Raw genomic sequence first — 18,336 nt, 5'->3', positions numbered from 1 at the left:
GGTTTATGTTTTATAAGCATTTTTAATTTTATTGCTTAAATCGCATTTTCTCGGCGAGCTGAGCGCTTTTTCTGAATTGTGCCGCTCCCGTCACTCTGGTTAGGTTGGCATCGAAAAAAACGCTCTCGGGTGCTCTAGAGTGCCGAGTTTATCACTGCGCATGAAGAAATGACCACCTCCAACGTTTGGTTTATGTTTTATAAGCATTTTTAATTTTATTGCTTAAATCGCATTTTCTCGGCGAGCTGAGCACTTTTTCTGAATTGTGCCGCTCCCGTCACTCTGGTTAGGTTGGCATCGAAAAAAACGCTCTCGGGTGCTTTAGAGTGCCGAGTTTATCACTGCGCATGAAGAAATGACCACCTCCAACGTTTGGTTTATGTTTTATAAGCATTTTTAATTTTATTGCTTAAATCGCATTTTCTCGGCGAGCTGAGCGCTTTTTCTGAATTGTGCCTCTCCCGTCACTCTGGTTAGGTTGGCATCGAAAAAAACGCTCTCGGGTGCTTTAGAGTGCCGAGTTATTCACTGCGCATGAAGAAATGACCACCTCCAACGTTTGGTTTATGTTTTATAAGCATTTTTAATTTTATTGCTTAAATCGCATTTTCTCGGCGAGCTGAGCGCTTTTTCTGAATTGTGCCGCTCCCGTCACTCTGGTTAGGTTGGCATCGAAAAAAACGCTCTCGGGTGCTTTAGAGTGCCGAGTTTATTACTGCGCATTAAGAAATGACCACCTCCAACGTTTGGTTTATGTTTTATAAGCATTTTTAATTTTATTGCTTAAATCGCATTTTCTCGGCGAGCTGAGCACTTTTTCTGAATTGTGCCGCTCCCGTCACTCTGGTTAGGTTGGCATCGAAAAAAACGCTCTCGGGTGCTTTAGAGTGCCGAGTTATTCATTGCGCATGAAGAAATATCAACCTCCAACGTTTGGTTTATGTTTAATAAGCATTTTTAATTTTATTGCTTAAATCGCATTTTCTCGGCGAGCTGAGCACTTTTTCTGAATTGTGCCGCTCCCGTCACTCTGGTTAGGTTGGCATCGAAAAAAACGCTCTCGGGTGCTTTAGAGTGCCGAGTTTATTACTGCGCATTAAGAAATGACCACCTCCAACGTTTGGTTTATGTTTTATAAGCATTTTTAATTTTATTGCTTAAATCGCATTTTCTCGGCGAGCTGAGCGCTTTTTCTGAATTGTGCCGCTCCCGTCACTCTGGTTAGGTTGGCATCGAAAAAAACGCTCTCGGGTGCTTTAGAGTGCCGAGTTTATTACTGCGCATTAAGAAATGACCACCTCCAACGTTTGGTTTATGTTTTATAAGCATTTTTAATTTTATTGCTTAAATCGCATTTTCTCGGCGAGCTGAGCACTTTTTCTGAATTGTGCCGCTCCCGTCACTCTGGTTAGGTTGGCATCGAAAAAAACGCTCACGGGTGCTTTAGAGTGCCGAGTTTATTACTTCGTATTAAGAAATGACCACCTCCAACGTTTGGTTTATGTTTTATAAGCATTTTTAATTTTATTGCTTAAATCGCATTTTCTCGGCGAGCTGAGCACTTTTTCTGAATTGTGCCGCTCCCGTCACTCTGGTTAGGTTGGCATCGAAAAAAACGCTCTCGGGTGCTTTAGAGTGCCGAGTTATTCACTGCGCATGAAGAAATGACCACCTCCAACGTTTGGTTTATGTTTTATAAGCATTTTTAATTTTATTGCTTAAATCGCATTTTCTCGGCGAGCTGAGCACTTTTTCTGAATTGTGCCGCTCCCGTCACTCTGGTTAGGTTGGCATCGAAAAAAACGCTCTCGGGTGCTTTAGAGTGCCGAGTTTATCACTGCGCATGAAGAAATGACCACCTCCAACGTTTGGTTTATGTTTTATAAGCATTTTTAATTTTATTGCTTAAATCGCATTTTCTCGGCGAGCTGAGCGCTTTTTCTGAATTGTGCCGCTCCCGTCACTCTGGTTAGGTTGGCATCGAAAAAAACGCTCTCGGGTGCTTTAGAGTGCCGAGTTTATCACTGCGCATGAAGAAATGACCACTTCCAACGTTTGGTTTATGTTTTATAAGCATTTTTAATTTTATTGCTTAAATCGCATTTTCTCGGCGAGCTGAGCACTTTTTCTGAATTGTGCCGCTCCCGTCACTCTGGTTAGGTTGGCATCGAAAAAAACGCTCTCGGGTGCTTTAGAGTGCCGAGTTTATTACTGCGCATTAAGAAATGACCACCTCCAACGTTTGGTTTATGTTTTATAAGCATTTTTAATTTTATTGCTTAAATCGCATTTTCTCGGCGAGCTGAGCGCTTTTTCTGAATTGTGCCGCTCCCGTCACTCTGGTTAGGTTGGCATCGAAAAAAACGCTCTCGGGTGCTTTAGAGTGCCGAGTTATTCACTGCGCATGAAGAAATGACCACCTCCAACGTTTGGTTTATGTTTAATAAGCATTTTTAATTTTATTGCTTAAATCGCATTTTCTCGGCGAGCTGAGCACTTTTTCTGAATTGTGCCGCTCCCGTCACTCTGGTTAGGTTGGCATCGAAAAAAACGCTCTCGGGTGCTTTAGAGTGCCGAGTTTATTACTGCGCATTAAGAAATGACCACCTCCAACGTTTGGTTTAAGTTTTATAAGCATTTTTAATTTTATTGCTTAAATCGCATTTTCTCGGCGAGCTGAGCACTTTTTCTGAATTGTGCCGCTCCCGTCACTCTGGTTAGGTTGGCATCGAAAAAAACGCTCTCGGGTGCTTTAGAGTGCCGAGTTATTCACTGCGCACGAAGAAATGACCACCTCCAACGTTTGGTTTATGTTTTATAAGCATTTTTAATTTTATTGCTTAAATCGCATTTTCTCGGCGAGCTGAGCACTTTTTCTGAATTGTGCCGCTCCCGTCACTCTGGTTAGGTTGGCATCGAAAAAAACGCTCTCGGGTGCTTTAGAGTGCCGAGTTTATTACTGCGCATTAAGAAATGACCACCTCCAACGTTTGGTTTATGTTTTATAAGCATTTTTAATTTTATTGCTTAAATCGCATTTTCTCGGCGAGCTGAGCACTTTTTCTGAATTGTGCCGCTCCCGTCACTCTGGTTAGGTTGGCATCGAAAAAAACGCTCTCGGGTGCTTTAGAGGGCCGAGTTTATTACTGCGCATTAAGAAATGACCACCTCCAACGTTTGGTTTATGTTTTATAAGCATTTTTAATTTTATTGCTTAAATCGCATTTTCTCGGCGAGCTGAGCGCTTTTTCTGAATTGTGCCGCTCCCGTCACTCTGGTTAGGTTGGCATCGAAAAAAACGCTCTCGGGTGCTTTAGAGTGCCGAGTTTATTACTGCGCATTAAGAAATGACCACCTCCAACGTTTGGTTTATGTTTTATAAGCATTTTTAATTTTATTGCTTAAATCGCATTTTCTCGGCGAGCTGAGCACTTTTTCTGAATTGTGCCGCTCCCGTCACTCTGGTTAGGTTGGCATCGAAAAAAACGCTCACGGGTGCTTTAGAGTGCCGAGTTTATTACTTCGTATTAAGAAATGACCACCTCCAACGTTTGGTTTATGTTTTATAAGCATTTTTAATTTTATTGCTTAAATCGCATTTTCTCGGCGAGCTGAGCACTTTTTCTGAATTGTGCCGCTCCCGTCACTCTGGTTAGGTTGGCATCGAAAAAAACGCTCTCGGGTGCTTTAGAGTGCCGAGTTATTCACTGCGCATGAAGAAATGACCACCTCCAACGTTTGGTTTATGTTTTATAAGCATTTTTAATTTTATTGCTTAAATCGCATTTTCTCGGCGAGCTGAGCACTTTTTCTGAATTGTGCCGCTCCCGTCACTCTGGTTAGGTTGGCATCGAAAAAAACGCTCTCGGGTGCTTTAGAGTGCCGAGTTTATCACTGCGCATGAAGAAATGACCACCTCCAACGTTTGGTTTATGTTTTATAAGCATTTTTAATTTTATTGCTTAAATCGCATTTTCTCGGCGAGCTGAGCGCTTTTTCTGAATTGTGCCGCTCCCGTCACTCTGGTTAGGTTGGCATCGAAAAAAACGCTCTCGGGTGCTTTAGAGTGCCGAGTTTATCACTGCGCATGAAGAAATGACCACTTCCAACGTTTGGTTTATGTTTTATAAGCATTTTTAATTTTATTGCTTAAATCGCATTTTCTCGGCGAGCTGAGCACTTTTTCTGAATTGTGCCGCTCCCGTCACTCTGGTTAGGTTGGCATCGAAAAAAACGCTCTCGGGTGCTTTAGAGTGCCGAGTTTATTACTGCGCATTAAGAAATGACCACCTCCAACGTTTGGTTTATGTTTTATAAGCATTTTTAATTTTATTGCTTAAATCGCATTTTCTCGGCGAGCTGAGCGCTTTTTCTGAATTGTGCCGCTCCCGTCACTCTGGTTAGGTTGGCATCGAAAAAAACGCTCTCGGGTGCTTTAGAGTGCCGAGTTATTCACTGCGCATGAAGAAATGACCACCTCCAACGTTTGGTTTATGTTTAATAAGCATTTTTAATTTTATTGCTTAAATCGCATTTTCTCGGCGAGCTGAGCACTTTTTCTGAATTGTGCCGCTCCCGTCACTCTGGTTAGGTTGGCATCGAAAAAAACGCTCTCGGGTGCTTTAGAGTGCCGAGTTTATTACTGCGCATTAAGAAATGACCACCTCCAACGTTTGGTTTAAGTTTTATAAGCATTTTTAATTTTATTGCTTAAATCGCATTTTCTCGGCGAGCTGAGCACTTTTTCTGAATTGTGCCGCTCCCGTCACTCTGGTTAGGTTGGCATCGAAAAAAACGCTCTCGGGTGCTTTAGAGTGCCGAGTTATTCACTGCGCACGAAGAAATGACCACCTCCAACGTTTGGTTTATGTTTTATAAGCATTTTTAATTTTATTGCTTAAATCGCATTTTCTCGGCGAGCTGAGCACTTTTTCTGAATTGTGCCGCTCCCGTCACTCTGGTTAGGTTGGCATCGAAAAAAACGCTCTCGGGTGCTTTAGAGTGCCGAGTTTATTACTGCGCATTAAGAAATGACCACCTCCAACGTTTGGTTTATGTTTTATAAGCATTTTTAATTTTATTGCTTAAATCGCATTTTCTCGGCGAGCTGAGCACTTTTTCTGAATTGTGCCGCTCCCGTCACTCTGGTTAGGTTGGCATCGAAAAAAACGCTCTCGGGTGCTTTAGAGGGCCGAGTTTATTACTGCGCATTAAGAAATGACCACCTCCAACGTTTGGTTTATGTTTTATAAGCATTTTTAATTTTATTGCTTAAATCGCATTTTCTCGGCGAGCTGAGCACTTTTTCTGAATTGTGCCGCTCCCGTCACTCTGGTTAGGTTGGCATCGAAAAAAACGCTCTCGGGTGCTTTAGAGTGCCGAGTTTATCACTGCGCATGAAGAAATGACCACCTCCAACGTTTGGTTTATGTTTTATAAGCATTTTTAATTTTATTGCTTAAATCGCATTTTCTCGGCGAGCTGAGCGCTTTTTCTGAATTGTGCCGCTCCCGTCACTCTGGTTAGGTTGGCATCGAAAAAAACGCTCTCGGGTGCTTTAGAGTGCCGAGTTTATTACTGCGCATTAAGAAATGACCACCTCCAACCTTTGGTTTATGTTTTATAAGCATTTTTAATTTTATTGCTTAAATCGCAGTTTCTCGGCGAGCTGAGCACTTTTTCTGAATTGTGCCGCTCCCGTCACTCTGGTTAGGTTGGCATCGAAAAAAACGCTCTCGGGTGCTTTAGAGTGCCGAGTTTATTACTGCGCATTAAGAAATGACCACCTCCAACGTTTGGTTTATGTTTTATAAGCATTTTTAATTGTATTGCTTAAATCGCATTTTCTCGGCGAGCTGAGCACTTTTTCTGAATTGCGCCGCTCCCGTCACTCTGGTTAGGTTGGCATCGAAAAAAACGCTATCGGGTGCTTTAGAGTGCCGAGTTATTCACTGCGCATGAAGAAATGACCACCTCCAACGTTTGGTTTATGTTTAATAAGCATTTTTAATTTTATTGCTTAAATCGCATTTTCTCGGCGAGCTGAGCACTTTTTCTGAATTGTGCCGCTCCCGTCACTCTGGTTAGGTTGGCATCGAAAAAAACGCTCTCGGGTGCTTTAGAGTGCCGAGTTTATTACTGCGCATTAAGAAATGACCACCTCCAACGTTTGGTTTATGTTTTATAAGCATTTTTAATTTTATTGCTTAAATCGCATTTTCTCGGCGAGCTGAGCGCTTTTTCTGAATTGTGCCGCTCCCGTCACTCTGGTTAGGTTGGCATCGAAAAAAACGCTCTCGGGTGCTTTAGAGTGCCGAGTTATTCACTGCGCATGAAGAAATGACCACCTCCAACGTTTGGTTTATGTTTAATAAGCATTTTTAATTTTATTGCTTAAATCGCATTTTCTCGGCGAGCTGAGCACTTTTTCTGAATTGTGCCGCTCCCGTCACTCTGGTTAGGTTGGCATCGAAAAAAACGCTCTCGGGTGCTTTAGAGTGCCGAGTTTATTACTGCGCATTAAGAAATGACCACCTCCAACGTTTGGTTTAAGTTTTATAAGCATTTTTAATTTTATTGCTTAAATCGCATTTTCTCGGCGAGCTGAGCACTTTTTCTGAATTGTGCCGCTCCCGTCACTCTGGTTAGGTTGGCATCGAAAAAAACGCTCTCGGGTGCTTTAGAGTGCCGAGTTATTCACTGCGCACGAAGAAATGACCACCTCCAACGTTTGGTTTATGTTTTATAAGCATTTTTAATTTTATTGCTTAAATCGCATTTTCTCGGCGAGCTGAGCGCTTTTTCTGAATTGTGCCGCTCCCGTCACTCTGGTTAGGTTGGCATCGAAAAAAACGCTCTCGGGTGCTTTAGAGTGCCGAGTTTATTACTGCGCATTAAGAAATGACTACCTCCAACGTTTGGTTTATGTTTTATAAGCATTTTTAATTTTATTGCTTAAATCGCATTTTCTCGGCGAGCTGAGCACTTTTTCTGAATTGTGCCGCTCCCGTCACTCTGGTTAGGTTGGCATCGAAAAAAACGCTCTCGGGTGCTTTAGAGTGCCGAGTTTATCACTGCGCATGAAGAAATGACCACCTCCAACGTTTGGTTTATGTTTTATAAGCATTTTTAATTTTATTGCTTAAATCGCATTTTCTCGGCGAGCTGAGCGCTTTTTCTGAATTGTGCCGCTCCCGTCACTCTGGTTAGGTTGGCATCGAAAAAAACGCTCTCGCGTGCTTTAGAGTGCCGAGTTATTCACTGCGCATGAAGAAATGACCACCTCCAACGTTTGGTTTATGTTTTATAAGCATTTTTAATTTTATTGCTTAAATCGCATTTTCTCGGCGAGCTGAGCACTTTTTCTGAATTGTGCCGCTCCCGTCACTCTGGTTAGGTTGGCATCGAAAAAAACGCTCTCGGGTGCTTTACAGTGCCGAGTTTATCACTGCGCATGAAGAAATGACCACCTCCAACGTTTGGTTTATGTTTTATAAGCATTTTTAATTTTATTGCTTAAATCGCATTTTCTCGGCGAGCTGAGCGCTTTTTCTGAATTGTGCCGCTCCCGTCACTCTGGTTAGGTTGGCATCGAAAAAAACGCTCTCGGGTGCTTTAGAGTGCCGAGTTATTCACTGCGCATGAAGAAATGACCACCTCCATTGTTTGGTTTATGTTTAATAAGCATTTTTAATTTTATTGCTTAAATCGCATTTTCTCGGCGAGCTGAGCACTTTTTCTGAATTGTGCCGCTCCCGTCACTCTGGTTAGGTTGGCATCGAAAAAAACGCTATCGGGTGCTTTAGAGTGCCGAGTTATTCACTGCGCATGAAGAAATGACCACCTCCAACGTTTGGTTTATGTTTAATAAGCATTTTTAATTTTATTGCTTAAATCGCATTTTCTCGGCGAGCTGAGCACTTTTTCTGAATTGTGCCGCTCCCGTCACTCTGGTTAGGTTGGCATCGAAAAAAACGCTCTCGGGTGCTTTAGAGTGCCGAGTTATTCACTGCGCACGAAGAAATGACCACCTCCAACGTTTGGTTTATGTTTTATAAGCATTTTTAATTTTATTGCTTAAATCGCATTTTCTCGGCGAGCTGAGCGCTTTTTCTGAATTGTGCCGCTCCCGTCACTCTGGTTAGGTTGGCATCGAAAAAAACGCTCTCGGGTGCTTTAGAGTGCCGAGTTTATTACTGCGCATTAAGAAATGACCACCTCCAACGTTTGGTTTATGTTTTATAAGCATTTTTAATTTTATTGCTTAAATCGCATTTTCTCGGCGAGCTGAGCACTTTTTCTGAATTGTGCCGCTCCCGTCACTCTGGTTAGGTTGGCATCGAAAAAAACGCTCTCGGGTGCTTTAGAGTGCCGAGTTTATTACTGCGCATTAAGAAATGACCACCTCCAACGTTTGGTTTATGTTTTATAAGCATTTTTAATTTTATTGCTTAAATCGCATTTTCTCGGCGAGCTGAGCACTTTTTCTGAATTGTGCCGCTCCCGTCACTCTGGTTAGGTTGGCATCGAAAAAAACGCTATCGGGTGCTTTAGAGTGCCGAGTTATTCACTGCGCATGAAGAAATGACCACCTTCAACGTTTGGTTTATGTTTAATAAGCATTTTTAATTTTATTGCTTAAATCGCATTTTCTCGGCGAGCTGAGCACTTTTTCTGAATTGTGCCGCTCCCGTCACTCTGGTTAGGTTGGCATCGAAAAAAACGCTCTCGGGTGCTTTAGAGTGCCGAGTTTATTACTGCGCATTAACAAATGACCACCTCCAACGTTTGGTTTATGTTTTATAAGCATTTTTAATTTTATTGCTTAAATCGCATTTTCTCGGCGAGCTGAGCACTTTTTCTGAATTGTGCCGCTCCCGTCACTCTGGTTAGGTTGGCATCGAAAAAAACGCTCTCGGGTGCTTTAGAGTGCCGAGTTTATTACTGCGCATTAAGAAATGACCACCTCCAACGTTTGGTTTATGTTTTATAAGCATTTTTAATTTTATTGCTTAAATCGCATTTTCTCGGCGAGCTGAGCGCTTTTTCTGAATTGTGCCGCTCCCGTCACTCTGGTTAGGTTGGCATCGAAAAAAACGCTCTCGGGTGCTTTAGAGTGCCGAGTTATTCACTGCGCATGAAGAAATGACCACCTCCAACGTTTGGTTTATGTTTAATAAGCATTTTTAATTTTATTGCTTAAATCGCATTTTCTCGGCGAGCTGAGCACTTTTTCTGAATTGTGCCGCTCCCGTCACTTGGCATCGAAAAAAATGCTCTCGGGTGCTTTAGAGTGCCGAGTTATTCACTGCGCATGAAGAAATGACCACCTCCAACGTTTGGTTTATGTTTTATAAGCATTTTTAATTTTATTGCTTAAATCGCATTTTCTCGGCGAGCTGAGCGCTTTTTCTGAATTGTGCCGCTCCCGTCACTCTGGTTAGGTTGGCATCGAAAAAAACGCTCTCGGGTGCTTTAGAGTGCCGAGTTTATTACTGCGCATTAAGAAATGACCACCTCCAACGTTTGGTTTATGTTTTATAAGCATTTTTAATTTTATTGCCTAAATCGCATTTTCTCGGCGAGCTGAGCACTTTTTCTGAATTGTGCCGCTCCCGTCACTCTGGTTAGGTTGGCATCGAAAAAAACGCTCTCGGGTGCTTTAGAGTGCCGAGTTTATCACTGCGCATGAAGAAATGACCACCTCCAACGTTTGGTTTATGTTTTATAAGCATTTTTAATTTTATTGCTTAAATCGCATTTTCTCGGCGAGCTGAGCACTTTTTCTGAATTGTGCCGCTCCCGTCACTCTGGTTAGGTTGGCATCGAAAAAAACGCTCTCGGGTGCTTTAGAGTGCCGAGTTTATCACTGCGCATGAAGAAATGACCACCTCCAACGTTTGGTTTATGTTTAATAAGCATTTTTAATTTTATTGCTTAAATCGCATTTTCTCGGCGAGCTGAGCACTTTTTCTGAATTGTGCCGCTCCCGTCACTCTGGTTAGGTTGGCATCGAAAAAAACGCTCTCGGGTGCTTTAGAGTGCCGACTTTATCACTGCGCATGAAGAAATGACCACCTCCAACGTTTGGTTTATGTTTTATAAGCATTTTTAATTTTATTGCTTAAATCGCATTTTCTCGGCGAGCTGAGCACTTTTTCTGAATTGTGCCGCTCCCGTCACTCTGCTTAGGTTGGCATCGAAAAAAACGCTCACGGGTGCTTTAGAGTGCCGAGTTTATTACTGCGCATTAAGAAATGACCACCTCCAACGTTTGGTTTATGTTTTATAAGCATTTTTAATTTTATTGCTTAAATCGCATTTTTTCGGCGAGCTGAGCACTTTTTCTGAATTGTGCCGCTCCCGTCACTCTGGTTAGGTTGGCATCGAAAGAAACGCTCTCGGGTGCTTTAGAGTGCCGAGTTATTCACTGCGCATGAAGAAATGACCACCTCCAACGTTTGGTTTATGTTTTATAAGCATTTTTAATTTTATTGCTTAAATCGCATTTTCTCGGCGAGCTGAGCACTTTTTCTGAATTGTGCCGCTCCCGTCACTCTGGTTAGGTTGGCATCGAAAAAAACGCTCTCGGGTGCTTTAGAGTGCCGAGTTTATTACTGCGCATTAAGAAATGACCACCTCCAACGTTTGGTTTATGTTTTATAAGCATTTTTAATTTTATTGCTTAAATCGCATTTTCTCGGCGAGCTGAGCACTTTTTCTGAATTGTGCCGCTCCCGTCACTCTGGTTAGGTTGGCATCGAAAAAAACGCTCTCGGGTGCTTTAGAGTGCCGAGTTATTCACTGCGCATGAAGAAATGACCACCTCCAACGTTTGGTTTATGTTTTATAAGCATTTTTAATTTTATTGCTTAAATCGCATTTTCTCGGCGAGCTGACCACTTTTTCTGAATTGTGCCGCTCCCGTCACTCTGGTTAGGTTGGCATCGAAAAAAACGCTCTCGGGTGCTTTAGAGTGCCGAGTTATTCACTGCGCATGAAGAAATGACCACCTCCAACGTTTGGTTTATGTTTAATAAGCATTTTTAATTTTATTGCTTGAATCGCATTTTCTCGGCGAGCTGAGCACTTTTTCTGAATTGTGCCGCTCCCGTCACTCTGGTTAGGTTGGCATCGAAAAAAACGCTCTCGGGTGCTTTAGAGTGCCGAGTTTATCACTGCGCATGAAGAAATGACCTCCAACGTTTGGTTTATGTTTTATAAGCATTTTTAATTTTATTGCTTAAATCGCATTTTCTCGGCGAGCTGAGCGCTTTTTCTGAATTGTGCCGCTCCCGTCACTCTGGTTAGGTTGGCATCGAAAAAAACGCTCTCGGGTGCTCTAGAATGCCGAGTTTATCACTGCGCATGAAGAAATGACCACCTCCAACGTTTGGTTTATGTTTTATAAGCATTTTTAATTTTATTGCTTAAATCGCATTTTCTCGGCGAGCTGAGCACTTTTTCTGAATTGTGCCGCTCCCGTCACTCTGGTTAGGTTGGCATCGAAAAAAACGCTCTCGGGTGCTTTAGAGTGCCGAGTTTATCACTGCGCATGAAGAAATGACCACCTCCAACGTTTGGTTTATGTTTTATAAGCATTTTTAATTTTATTGCTTAAATCGCATTTTCTCGGCGAGCTGAGCACTTTTTCTGAATTGTGCCGCTCCCGTCACTCTGGTTAGGTTGGCATCGAAAAAAACGCTCTCGGGTGCTTTAGAGTGCCGAGTTTATTACTGCGCATTAAGAAATGACCACCTCCAACGTTTGGTTTATGTTTTATAAGCATTTTTAATTTTATTGCTTAAATCGCATTTTCTCGGCGAGCTGAGCGCTTTTTCTGAATTGTGCCGCTCCCGTCACTCTGGTTAGGTTGGCATCGAAAAAAACGCTCTCGGGTGCTTTAGAGTGCCGAGTTTATTACTGCGCATTAAGAAATGACCACCTCCAACGTTTGGTTTATGTTTTATAAGCATTTTTAATTTTATTGCTTAAATCGCATTTTCTCGGCGAGCTGAGCACTTTTTCTGAATTGTGCCGCTCCCGTCACTCTGGTTAGGTTGGCATCGAAAAAAACGCTCACGGGTGCTTTAGAGTGCCGAGTTTATTACTTCGTATTAAGAAATGACCACCTCCAACGTTTGGTTTATGTTTTATAAGCATTTTTAATTTTATTGCTTAAATCGCATTTTCTCGGCGAGCTGAGCACTTTTTCTGAATTGTGCCGCTCCCGTCACTCTGGTTAGGTTGGCATCGAAAAAAACGCTCTCGGGTGCTTTAGAGTGCCGAGTTATTCACTGCGCATGAAGAAATGACCACCTCCAACGTTTGGTTTATGTTTTATAAGCATTTTTAATTTTATTGCTTAAATCGCATTTTCTCGGCGAGCTGAGCACTTTTTCTGAATTGTGCCGCTCCCGTCACTCTGGTTAGGTTGGCATCGAAAAAAACGCTCTCGGGTGCTTTAGAGTGCCGAGTTATTCACTGCGCATGAAGAAATGATCACCTCCAACGTTTGGTTTATGTTTTATAAGCATTTTTAATCTTATTGCTTAAATCGCATTTTCTCGGCGAGCTGAGCACTTTTTCTGAATTGTGCCGCTCCCGTCACTCTGGTTAGGTTGGCATCGAAAAAAACGCTCTCGGGTGCTTTAGAGTGCCGAGTTTATTACTGCGCATTAAGAAATGACCACCTCCAACGTTTGGTTTATGTTTTATAAGCATTTTTAATTTTATTGCTTAAATCGCATTTTCTCGGCGAGCTGAGCACTTTTTCTGAATTGTGCCGCTCCCGTCACTCGGTTGGCATCGAAAAAAACGCTATCGGGTGCTTTAGAGTGCCGAGTTATTCACTGCGCATGAAGAAATGACCACCTCCAACGTTTGGTTTATGTTTAATAAGCATTTTTAATTTTATTGCTTAAATCGCATTTTCTCGGCGAGCTGAGCACTTTTTCTGAATTGTGCCGCTCCCGTCACTCTGGTTAGGTTGGCATCGAAAAAAACGCTCTCGGGTGCTTTAGAGTGCCGAGTTTATTACTGCGCATTAAGAAATGACCACCTCCAACGTTTGGTTTATGTTTTATAAGCATTTTTAATTTTATTGCTTAAATCGCATTTTCTCGGCGAGCTGAGCGCTTTTTTGAATTGTGCCGCTCCCGTCACTCTGGTTAGGTTGGCATCGAAAAAAACGCTCTCGGGTGCTTTAGAGTGCCGAGTTATTCACTGCGCATGAAGAAATGACCACCTCCAACGTTTGGTTTATGTTTAATAAGCATTTTTAATTTTATTGCTTAAATCGCATTTTCTCGGCGAGCTGAGCGCTTTTTCTGAATTGTGCCGCTCCCGTCACTCTGGTTAGGTTGGCATCGAAAAAAACGCTCTCGGGTGCTTTAGAGTGCCGAGTTTATCACTGCGCATGAAGAAATTACCACCTCCAACGTTTGGTTTATGTTTTATAAGCATTTTTAATTTTATTGCTTAAATCGCATTTTCTCGGCGAGCTGAGCACTTTTTCTGAATTGTGCCGCTCCCGTCACTCTGGTTAGGTTGGCATCGAAAAAAACGCTCTCGGGTGCTTTAGAGTGCCGAGTTTATTACTGCGCATTAAGAAATGACCACCTCCAACGTTTGGTTTATGTTTTATAAGCATTTTTAATTTTATTGCTTAAATCGCATTTTCTCGGCGAGCTGAGCGCTTTTTCTGAATTGTGCCGCTCCCGTCACTCTGGTTAGGTTGGCATCGAAAAAAACGCTCTCGGGTGCTTTAGAGTGCCGAGTTTATTACTGCGCATTAAGAAATGACCACCTCCAACGTTTGGTTTATGTTTTATAAGCATTTTTAATTTTATTGCTTAAATCGCATTTTCTCGGCGAGCTGAGCACTTTTTCTGAATTGTGCCGCTCCCGTCACTCTGGTTAGGTTGGCATCGAAAAAAACGCTCTCGGGTGCTTTAGAGTGCCGAGTTTATTACTGCGCATGAAGAAATGACCACCTCCAACGTTTGGTTTATGTTTTATAAGCATTTTTAATTTTATTGCTTAAATCGCATTTTCTCGGCGAGCTGAGCGCTTATTCTGAATTGTGCCGCTCCCGTCACTCTGGTTAGGTTGGCACCGAAAAAAACGCTCTCGGGTGCTTTAGAGTGCCGAGTTTATCACTGCGCATGAAGAAATGACCACTCCAACGTTTGGTTTATGTTTTATAAGCATTTTTAATTTTATTGCTTAAATCGCATTTTCTCGGCGAGCTGAGCACTTTTTCTGAATTGTGCCGCTCCCGTCACTCTGGTTAGGTTGGCATCGAAAAAAACGCTCTCGGGTGCTTTAGAGGGCCGAGTTTATTACTGCGCATTAAGAAATGACCACCTCCAACGTTTGGTTTATGTTTTATAAGCATTTTTAATTTTATTGCTTAAATCGCATTTTCTCGGCGAGCTGAGCACTTTTTCTGAATTGTGCCGCTCCCGTCACTCTGGTTAGGTTGGCATCGAAAAAAACGCTCTCGGGTGCTTTAGAGTGCCGAGTTTATCACTGCGCATGAAGAAATGACCACCTCCAACGTTTGGTTTATGTTTTATAAGCATTTTTAATTTTATTGCTTAAATCGCATTTTCTCGGCGAGCTGAGCGCTTTTTCTGAATTGTGCCGCTCCCGTCACTCTGGTTAGGTTGGCATCGAAAAAAACGCTCTCGGGTGCTTTAGAGTGCCGAGTTTATTACTGCGCATTAAGAAATGACCACCTCCAACCTTTGGTTTATGTTTTATAAGCATTTTTAATTTTATTGCTTAAATCGCAGTTTCTCGGCGAGCTGAGCACTTTTTCTGAATTGTGCCGCTCCCGTCACTCTGGTTAGGTTGGCATCGAAAAAAACGCTCTCGGGTGCTTTAGAGTGCCGAGTTTATTACTGCGCATTAAGAAATGACCACCTCCAACGTTTGGTTTATGTTTTATAAGCATTTTTAATTGTATTGCTTAAATCGCATTTTCTCGGCGAGCTGAGCACTTTTTCTGAATTGCGCCGCTCCCGTCACTCTGGTTAGGTTGGCATCGAAAAAAACGCTATCGGGTGCTTTAGAGTGCCGAGTTATTCACTGCGCATGAAGAAATGACCACCTCCAACGTTTGGTTTATGTTTAATAAGCATTTTTAATTTTATTGCTTAAATCGCATTTTCTCGGCGAGCTGAGCACTTTTTCTGAATTGTGCCGCTCCCGTCACTCTGGTTAGGTTGGCATCGAAAAAAACGCTCTCGGGTGCTTTAGAGTGCCGAGTTTATTACTGCGCATTAAGAAATGACCACCTCCAACGTTTGGTTTATGTTTTATAAGCATTTTTAATTTTATTGCTTAAATCGCATTTTCTCGGCGAGCTGAGCGCTTTTTCTGAATTGTGCCGCTCCCGTCACTCTGGTTAGGTTGGCATCGAAAAAAACGCTCTCGGGTGCTTTAGAGTGCCGAGTTATTCACTGCGCATGAAGAAATGACCACCTCCAACGTTTGGTTTATGTTTAATAAGCATTTTTAATTTTATTGCTTAAATCGCATTTTCTCGGCGAGCTGAGCACTTTTTCTGAATTGTGCCGCTCCCGTCACTCTGGTTAGGTTGGCATCGAAAAAAACGCTCTCGGGTGCTTTAGAGTGCCGAGTTTATTACTGCGCATTAAGAAATGACCACCTCCAACGTTTGGTTTAAGTTTTATAAGCATTTTTAATTTTATTGCTTAAATCGCATTTTCTCGGCGAGCTGAGCACTTTTTCTGAATTGTGCCGCTCCCGTCACTCTGGTTAGGTTGGCATCGAAAAAAACGCTCTCGGGTGCTTTAGAGTGCCGAGTTATTCACTGCGCACGAAGAAATGACCACCTCCAACGTTTGGTTTATGTTTTATAAGCATTTTTAATTTTATTGCTTAAATCGCATTTTCTCGGCGAGCTGAGCGCTTTTTCTGAATTGTGCCGCTCCCGTCACTCTGGTTAGGTTGGCATCGAAAAAAACGCTCTCGGGTGCTTTAGAGTGCCGAGTTTATTACTGCGCATTAAGAAATGACTACCTCCAACGTTTGGTTTATGTTTTATAAGCATTTTTAATTTTATTGCTTAAATCGCATTTTCTCGGCGAGCTGAGCACTTTTTCTGAATTGTGCCGCTCCCGTCACTCTGGTTAGGTTGGCATCGAAAAAAACGCTCTCGGGTGCTTTAGAGTGCCGAGTTTATCACTGCGCATGAAGAAATGACCACCTCCAACGTTTGGTTTATGTTTTATAAGCATTTTTAATTTTATTGCTTAAATCGCATTTTCTCGGCGAGCTGAGCGCTTTTTCTGAATTGTGCCGCTCCCGTCACTCTGGTTAGGTTGGCATCGAAAAAAACGCTCTCGCGTGCTTTAGAGTGCCGAGTTATTCACTGCGCATGAAGAAATGACCACCTCCAACGTTTGGTTTATGTTTTATAAGCATTTTTAATTTTATTGCTTAAATCGCATTTTCTCGGCGAGCTGAGCACTTTTTCTGAATTGTGCCGCTCCCGTCACTCTGGTTAGGTTGGCATCGAAAAAAACGCTCTCGGGTGCTTTACAGTGCCGAGTTTATCACTGCGCATGAAGAAATGACCACCTCCAACGTTTGGTTTATGTTTTATAAGCATTTTTAATTTTATTGCTTAAATCGCATTTTCTCGGCGAGCTGAGCGCTTTTTCTGAATTGTGCCGCTCCCGTCACTCTGGTTAGGTTGGCATCGAAAAAAACGCTCTCGGGTGCTTTAGAGTGCCGAGTTATTCACTGCGCATGAAGAAATGACCACCTCCATTGTTTGGTTTATGTTTAATAAGCATTTTTAATTTTATTGCTTAAATCGCATTTTCTCGGCGAGCTGAGCACTTTTTCTGAATTGTGCCGCTCCCGTCACTCTGGTTAGGTTGGCATCGAAAAAAACGCTATCGGGTGCTTTAGAGTGCCGAGTTATTCACTGCGCATGAAGAAATGACCACCTCCAACGTTTGGTTTATGTTTAATAAGCATTTTTAATTTTATTGCTTAAATCGCATTTTCTCGGCGAGCTGAGCACTTTTTCTGAATTGTGCCGCTCCCGTCACTCTGGTTAGGTTGGCATCGAAAAAAACGCTCTCGGGTGCTTTAGAGTGCCGAGTTATTCACTGCGCACGAAGAAATGACCACCTCCAACGTTTGGTTTATGTTTTATAAGCATTTTTAATTTTATTGCTTAAATCGCATTTTCTCGGCGAGCTGAGCGCTTTTTCTGAATTGTGCCGCTCCCGTCACTCTGGTTAGGTTGGCATCGAAAAAAACGCTCTCGGGTGCTTTAGAGTGCCGAGTTTATTACTGCGCATTAAGAAATGACCACCTCCAACGTTTGGTTTATGTTTTATAAGCATTTTTAATTTTATTGCTTAAATCGCATTTTCTCGGCGAGCTGAGCACTTTTTCTGAATTGTGCCGCTCCCGTCACTCTGGTTAGGTTGGCATCGAAAAAAACGCTCTCGGGTGCTTTAGAGTGCCGAGTTTATTACTGCGCATTAAGAAATGACCACCTCCAACGTTTGGTTTATGTTTTATAAGCATTTTTAATTTTATTGCTTAAATCGCATTTTCTCGGCGAGCTGAGCACTTTTTCTGAATTGTGCCGCTCCCGTCACTCTGGTTAGGTTGGCATCGAAAAAAACGCTATCGGGTGCTTTAGAGTGCCGAGTTATTCACTGCGCATGAAGAAATGACCACCTTCAACGTTTGGTTTATGTTTAATAAGCATTTTTAATTTTATTGCTTAAATCGCATTTTCTCGGCGAGCTGAGCACTTTTTCTGAATTGTGCCGCTCCCGTCACTCTGGTTAGGTTGGCATCGAAAAAAACGCTCTCGGGTGCTTTAGAGTGCCGAGTTTATTACTGCGCATTAACAAATGACCACCTCCAACGTTTGGTTTATGTTTTATAAGCATTTTTAATTTTATTGCTTAAATCGCATTTTCTCGGCGAGCTGAGCACTTTTTCTGAATTGTGCCGCTCCCGTCACTCTGGTTAGGTTGGCATCGAAAAAAACGCTCTCGGGTGCTTTAGAGTGCCGAGTTTATTACTGCGCATTAAGAAATGACCACCTCCAACGTTTGGTTTATGTTTTATAAGCATTTTTAATTTTATTGCTTAAATCGCATTTTCTCGGCGAGCTGAGCGCTTTTTCTGAATTGTGCCGCTCCCGTCACTCTGGTTAGGTTGGCATCGAAAAAAACGCTCTCGGGTGCTTTAGAGTGCCGAGTTATTCACTGCGCATGAAGAAATGACCACCTCCAACGTTTGGTTTATGTTTAATAAGCATTTTTAATTTTA

This window comes from Syngnathus typhle, unplaced genomic scaffold, assembly GCF_033458585.1.
Source record: "Syngnathus typhle isolate RoL2023-S1 ecotype Sweden unplaced genomic scaffold, RoL_Styp_1.0 HiC_scaffold_77, whole genome shotgun sequence".
Classification (NCBI taxonomy): domain Eukaryota; kingdom Metazoa; phylum Chordata; class Actinopteri; order Syngnathiformes; family Syngnathidae; genus Syngnathus; species Syngnathus typhle.
This window is presented reverse-complemented; position numbering follows the sequence as displayed.